The following is a 7,644-nucleotide window of genomic DNA, read 5'->3' on the forward strand; positions in this document are numbered from 1 at the left end:
AGTTCTATCGAAGACTATGCTTCTGGCAACCTCCATCTTGAAGCAGTAAGAGAGTAGATGGTAAGTTCACCAAGTATCATCGCATAGCATAATCCTACCCGGTGATCCTCTCCTTGTCGCCCTATTGGAGAGCGATCACCGGGTGTATCTGGCACTTGGAAGGGTGTGTTTTATTAAGTATCCGGTTCTAGTTGTCATAAGGTCAAGGTACAACCCCTGGCCATCCTTTTACCGAGGGACACGACTATTCAAATAGATAAACTTTCCTGCAGGGGTGCACCACATTTCCCAACATGCTCGATCCCCTTTGGCCGGACACACTTTCCTGGGTCATGCCCGGCCTCGAAAGATCAACACGTCGCAGCCCCACCTAGACACAACAGAGAGGTCAGCACGCCGGTATAAATTCTATGGCGCAAGGGTCTGGGCCCATCGCCCATTGCACACCTGCATGTTGCGAGGGCGGCCAGAAGCAGACCTAGCCTCCCTAATACAAGAGGAGGTGTTCCAGTCCAATCCGGCACACGCTGCTCAGTCGCTGACGTCATGAAGGCTTCGGCTGATACCATGACGTCGAGTGCCCATAACTGTTCCCGCGTAGTTGGTTAGTGCGTATAGGCCAATGGCCAGACTCAGATCAAATACCAAGATCTTGTTAAGCGTGTTAATTGAATTAACCACGGACGCCAACCAGGGCCAGGCCCACCTCTCTCCTAGGTGGTCTCAACCTACCCTGTTGCTCCGCCACAAAGATTCACTCAGAGGGCTGTCGGGACAAACGTCCTTTCAGACCCAATCCGTGAATCACTCGTGGGGTACTCTATGAGCCGACCCGTCTTTAGTCACCAGAAGTATCATATATTATGTATAAGTATATACCCGTGATTACCTCCCGAGTGATCACGGCCCGATAGTATAGCATGGTAGACAGACAAGAATGTAGGGCCACTGATGATAAACTAGCATCCTATACTAAGCATTTAGGATTGCAGGTAAGGTATCAATAACTGTAGCAACAATGACACGCTATGCATTAGAATAGGATTAACAGAAAGCAGTAACATGGTACACTACTCTAATGCAAGCAGTAGAGAGAAGAATAGGCGATATCTAGTGATCAAGGGGGGGGGCTTGCCTGGTTGCTCTGGCAAGTAGGGGTCGTCAACAACGTAGTCGACCGGGGCACCAGCAGTGGCGTCAGTCCCGTAGTCTACCGGAGAGAAGAGGGGGAAGAAACAATGAATACAATGCAAACAGATGCATAACGATGCATGACATGACAAGTAACGGTGCTAGGTGTGCCCTAACGCAGTAGGAGGTGATACCGACGAAGGGGGAAAACAATCGAGAAAGTATTCCCGGTGTTTCGCGTTTTCGAACAGACGAACCGGAGAGGGAAAGTTGCGTGTTCGCTATGCTAGGGATACGTGGCGCATGAATGGGCTGCGTATTCGGATTCATCTCGTTGTTCTGAGAAACTTTCATGTACAAAGTTTTTCCATCCGAGCTACGGTTTATTTTATATTAATTTTAAAAGATTTAAATCATTTTTAGGATTTATTTAATTATTTTAATTCAACATCCGAGCAGTCAACAGGGTGTTGACTAGGTCAAACTGACGTGTGGGTCCCAGCTGTCATTGACTGTAAACTAACCTAACAAATTAATTAACTAAACTAAGTGATTAGGTTAATCTAATCAGGATTAATTAATTCTTTAATTAATTAATTAATTAATTAATATTTTAATTAATTTTGTTATTACTTATCAAGTAATTATTTAATTTCCTTTTTTAAACGTTCAAGGGCTGGCCCCATGTGCCATAGGCACATGGGCCATAGCGGGCACGCGGGTAGCGGTTACGGGCGCCTGCGGGGCGTGCGCCCGCGTGTCGGCTCGAGGCCACCAGTGGAGGCACCGACCGCAGTGGTGGCCGGAGCAGCGCCGCGAGGGGAGGCCGTTTGCCAGGGTAGCCGGGGTTGGGAGCGGCACGGGGCGAAGCGATGGTATGGGGCGGCGGCCGGAGGAGCCGCCGGAGCCGTGCTAGGGCGGCGGCACGCTAGCAGGCGGTGGGGAGTAGAGGCGGGAGGCGGGGTGATGCAGAATGGCGCGAAGAGGAGCCGGGCAGCGGCGATGAGGCAAGTCGGCACGGCTGTGGCCACACGGGCATGCGCGGTCCACGGCGGCCGCGGGCGGGGCACAAGGCAAGGCAGGCTGGAGGTGCGAATGACGATGGTGGGAGGCACGGCGTGGGCGACGGCAAGTGCTGGGAGGGGTGTGCGGGGGGGGGGGGGGGGTTATGGAGAGGAGTGGGGTGGGGCCGGCCTGGTGGCCTGGTTGGGCTGCTTGCTCAGTTGGGCCAGGGGCCCAGCGGGGAGGGGGCTTTGCCTTTTTCCTCTTTTTTGTTTTGTTTTATTTTCACCTTTTATTTTTATTTATTTTATTTTCTGTTTTAAATCATTTTAAAATATTTAGGCATTTTCTAAAAATGAGTTTTCTCCATAATAATTACCAGTGCAAAATTTGGCACCCACCAAACATTTTTGTCAATTTTTGAATACATTTGTTGTTTGCGATATTTTGAATTGATTTTTCAATCGGTTTTGAACTAAGGAAAGATTAGCGACAGTAACAGAGGTGACATGGCATCATTAGCACGGGTTTACTGTAACATAATTATCCAGGCGTTACAAAACTCCTCCACTACAAGAAATCTCGTCCCGAGATTTAGGAGGTAGAAGGAAACAGTGCAGGGTATTCATCGCGCAGGCGGTCCTCGCGCTCCCAAGTGGCTTCACCTTCAGAGTGATGCGACCAATGGACCTTGAGGAACTTGATCGCCTTCTGACGTGTGCGGTGTTCAGCTTGGTCGAGAATGCAGACCAGATGCTCTTTATAGGAGAGGTCCTGTTGCAATTCGAGCACTTCATGATCCACTGCTCGGATTGGATCCTTGAAGCAACGGCGGAGCTGTGACACGTGGAACACATCATGAACCTGAGAAAGGTTTGACGGAAGCTCCAATTGATATGCCACTTTTCCACGCCTTTCAAGAATAGTGAATGGGCCAATATAGCGAGGAGATAGCTTGCCCTTGATCCCGAAGCGGTGAGCTCCCTTCATTGGTGTAACTCGAAGATATGCCTTTTCGCCAGGTTGATAGACCATGTCTTTGTGATGACGGTCATACTGACTTTTCTGACGTGACTGAGCAGTCTTAAGATTCTCGCGAATAATGCGGAATTGTTCTTCGCTGTTGGATAATATCCGGACCGAAGAGTGGATGTTCCCCAGTTTCTGATCAGTACAGAGGGGTTCGACACTTTCGTCCATATAACACTTCGAAGGGGGCCATCTTCAGACTAGCTTGATAGCTATTATTATAAGAGAACTCGGCATACGGAAGAGATTCCTCCCATTTCTTGCCGAAGGAAATTACACAAGCTCGAAGCATGTCTTCGAGAACTTCGTTGACACGTTCAACTTGTTCTTGCGACCAAGGATGGAACGTAGTACTGAACGACAGATGAGTTCCCATAGCTTCTTGGAAACTTGCCTAGAATCTTGAAGTGAACAAGCTGCCACGGTCTGAACTGATAACCAGTGGAATACCATGATGTGAAACAATTCTGGACACGTAGAGAGTTGCAAGCTGACTAGCAGTGATTGTTTCTTTGACCGCCAGAAAATGAGCAACTTTAGAAAGCCGGTCAATGACGACAAGGATAGCATCATTACCTTTCTGCGATTTGGGGAATCCAGTGACGAAGTCCATTTCAACATGGTCCCATTTCCATTCAGGAATAGAGATAGGTTGCAGAGTTCCAGCAGGCCTTTGATGTTCAGCTTTGATACGACGGCAAACGTCACACTCAGCAACATAACGAGCAATGTCTTGCTTCATATTAGACCACCAGAATCTCTGACAGATGTCTTGGTACATCTTTGTACTACCGGGATGAATACACAAAGGCGTATCATGAGCTTCTTGGATAACCTCTTGTGTCATATCCTGGCTTTCCTCTGAACATGGCACCACTAGGCGGCCCTTGAAGTACAAGGTGCCATCATCAGCAATGGTGAAGAACGAGGGCTTTCCGCTTAATCTTGTGAGCTTGAGAGTCATGCTTCTGTATCGTTTTGATGTTGTTCACGAGATCTGGTTGAGAAACCAGGGTATTGAGAGAACCCTGGGTAGCAACGTGGATGTTCATCTTGCGGCACTCACGGGCAGGGGGAGCGAGTGCACCTGGAGGAACTATATGGAGGATCAGCTTTCTGAATTCTTCAACAAGCGAGGACCGAACTTTGTGAACCTGGAGGTGGTTGAAGTAAGACTTGCGGCACAAGGCATCAGCCATTACATTAGCCTTTCCTGGGGTATAGGATATACCCACGTCAAAGTCTGCAACAGTCTCCATCCATCTCTACTGACAGAGGTTTAGGTCTGGCTGAGTAAATAGATACTTCAGACTTTGGTGGTCGGTGAAGATCTCACAACGATTACCAAGAAGGTAATGTCGCCACTGCTTTAGAGCATGAATGACAGCAGCAAGCTCGAGGTCGTGAACTGGGTAGTTTTCTTCGTGAGGGCGCAGTTGACAAGAGGCATAAGCAATCACTCTACGCTCTTGCATTAGGACACAGCCTAATCCTTGACGGGAAGCGTCGCAGTAAATGACGAAGTCCTTCTTAGTATCAGGTGGAGCAAGCACTGGGGCAGAAGTCAACTTGTCTTTGAGCTCCTGGAAACTTTCCTGACACTTGTCTGTCCATTGGAACTTGACGCCCTTATGCAACAGGTTAGTCAGAGGCCTGGCAATCTTGGAGAAGTTCTCGACGAATCGATGGCAATAGCTGGCGAGACCGAGAAAACTTCGGACTTGCTTGACATTCTTCGGAGGAGTCCAATCGAGAATAGCCTGGACTCGTTCAGGGTTGACGGCAATACCATCCTTAGAGATGACTTGCCCAAGACAGGTTACTTCGGGTACCCAAAATTCACATTTGGAGAACTTGGTGCTACCTCTTGAGCACTGCGTTGGTTTTCCCCGAAGAGGAAGGGATGATGCAGCAAAGTAGCGTAAGTATTTCCCTCAGTTTTTGAGAACCAAGGTATCAATCCAGTAGGAGGCTACGCGCGAGTCCCTCGCACCTGCACAAAACAAATAAATCCTCGCAACCAACGCAAATAGGGGTTGTCAATCCCTATAGGGCCATTTACGAGAGTGAGATCTGATAGATATGATACGATAATACTTTTGGTATTTTTATGATAAAGATGCAAAGTAAAATAAAGGCAAAGTAAATAGCAAAGGAAATAACTAAGTAATAGGAGATTAATATGATAAAGATAGACCCGGGGGCCATAGGTTTCACTAGTGGCTTCTCTCGAGAGCATAAGTATTCTACGGTGGGTGAACAAATTACTGTTGAGCAATTGACAGAATTGAGCATAGTTATGAAAATATCTAGGTATGATCATGTATATAGGCATCACGTCCGAGACAAGTAGACCGACTCCTGCCTGCATCTACTACTATTACTCCACTCATCGACCGCTATCCAGCATGCATCTAGAGTATTAAGTTAAAAACAGAGTAACGCCTTAAGCAAGATGACATGATGTAGAGGGATAGACTCATGCAATATGAAGAAAACCCCATCTTGTTATCCTCGATGGCAACAATACAATACGTGCCTTGCTGCCCTTACTGTCACCGGGAAAGGACACCGCAAGATTGAACCCAAAGCTAAGCACTTCTCCCGTTGCAAGAAAGATCAATCTAGTAGGCCAAACCAAACTGATAATTCGAAGAGACTTGCAAAGATAATCAATCATACATAAAAGAATTCAGAGAAGATTCAAATATTATTCATAGATAGACTTGATCATAAACCCACAATTCATTGGTATCAACAAACACACCGCAAAAAGAAGATTACATCGAATAGATCTCCACAAGAGAGGGGGAGAACATTGTTTTGAGATCCAAAAAGAGAGAAGAAGCCATCTAGCTACTAACTATGGACCCGTAGGTCTGAGGTAAACTACTCACACTTCATCGGAGAGGCTATGGTGTTGATGTAGAAGCCCTCCGTGATCGATGCCCCCTCCGTTGGAGCTCCGGAACAGGCCCCAAGATGGGATCTCGTGGATACAGAAAGTTACGGCGGTGGAATAAGGGTTTTGGCTCCGTATCTGATCGTTTGGGGGGTACGTAGGTATATATAGGAGGAAAGAGTACGTCGGTGGAGCAACTGAGGGCCCACGAGGGTGGAGGGCGCGCCTGGTGGGGGTGGGCGCACCCCCTACCTCGTGCCCTCCAGTTTTCTTTCTTGGCGTAGGTTCCAAGTCTCCCGGATCATAATATTCCTAAAAATCACGTTCCCGAAGGTTTCATTCCGTTTGGACTCTGTTTGATATTCCTTTTCTTCGAGACCCTAAAACTGGCAAAAAACAGCAATTCTGGGTTGGGCCTCCGGTTAATAGGTTAGTCCCAAAAATAATATAAAATCGGATAATAAAGCCCAATAATGTCCAAAACAGTAGATAGTATAGCATGGAGCAATAAAAAATTATAGATACGTTGGAGACGTTTCACTTGGCATATAGTTGATGCTCTCGTAGCTTTTCTAGCACAAGTCGAAGATGTTCAGCATGCTCTTCTTTGTTCTTGGAAAATAAAAGGATATCATCCAGATAAACCATGACGAACTTGTCGAGGTAATCCATGAATATATAGTTCATCAGGCAAGAGAAGGTGGCTGGAGCATTTGTTAAGCCGAATGACATGACGGTGTACTCGTATGATCTATATCGAGTCACGAAGGCGGTCTTTGGGATATCCTCTTCACGAACACGGATCTGGTGGTAACCCAACCTCAAGTCAAGTTTGGAGAACACTGATGAACCCGCCAGTTGATCATACAGATCATTGATCCGAGGGAGGGGATATTTGTTCTGAATGGTGGCTTCGTTAATAGGACGATAATCTGGGACCAATCGGTTTGTCCCATCCTTCTTGTTAACAAAGAGAGATGGTGCTCCCCAAGGAGAGCAACTAGGGAAAATGAAACCTTTGCGAAGAGATTTGTCGATTTCCTCCTTAAGCTCAATGAGTTCATGTAGCGGCATCTTGTAGGGTCGTTTGGCTATAGGGGTGGTGCCTGGTTTCAAGTCGATGATGAATTCGATATCCCTAGCAGGGGGAATCCCTGGAAGTTCTCCCGGAAAGACGTCTTGGAATTCACGAATGACGGGAATGTTTTCAATGCCGTCGAGTGGTGCACCGTTCAATGCATTCAAGGCATAAAGCCGTGCCTCGGCATTCTGAACCAGATGAGCCTGGTAAGTAATTATTTAATCAGAAGGGTGTAGTAGATGGACGGTCTTAGTGGCGCAAACTATAGAAGTAGTATGCGCTTTCAACCAATCCATTCCCAGAATGAGATCAATGCTACATGACTTCAGTACGATGAGAGAGACAAGGAATTCCAGTCCTTCAATTTCAATGGGGACGTCGTTGCAAATCATGGAGGTTCGACATTGGCCCGCGGGAGCGTGTACTAATAGCGAAGTGTTCATGTCCTCACATTTAATGTCGTGCAAGCATGCAAAATCTTCTGACATGAATGAAGGCG

This window comes from Triticum urartu, chromosome 2, assembly GCF_003073215.2.
Source record: "Triticum urartu cultivar G1812 chromosome 2, Tu2.1, whole genome shotgun sequence".
NCBI lineage: Eukaryota > Viridiplantae > Streptophyta > Magnoliopsida > Poales > Poaceae > Triticum > Triticum urartu.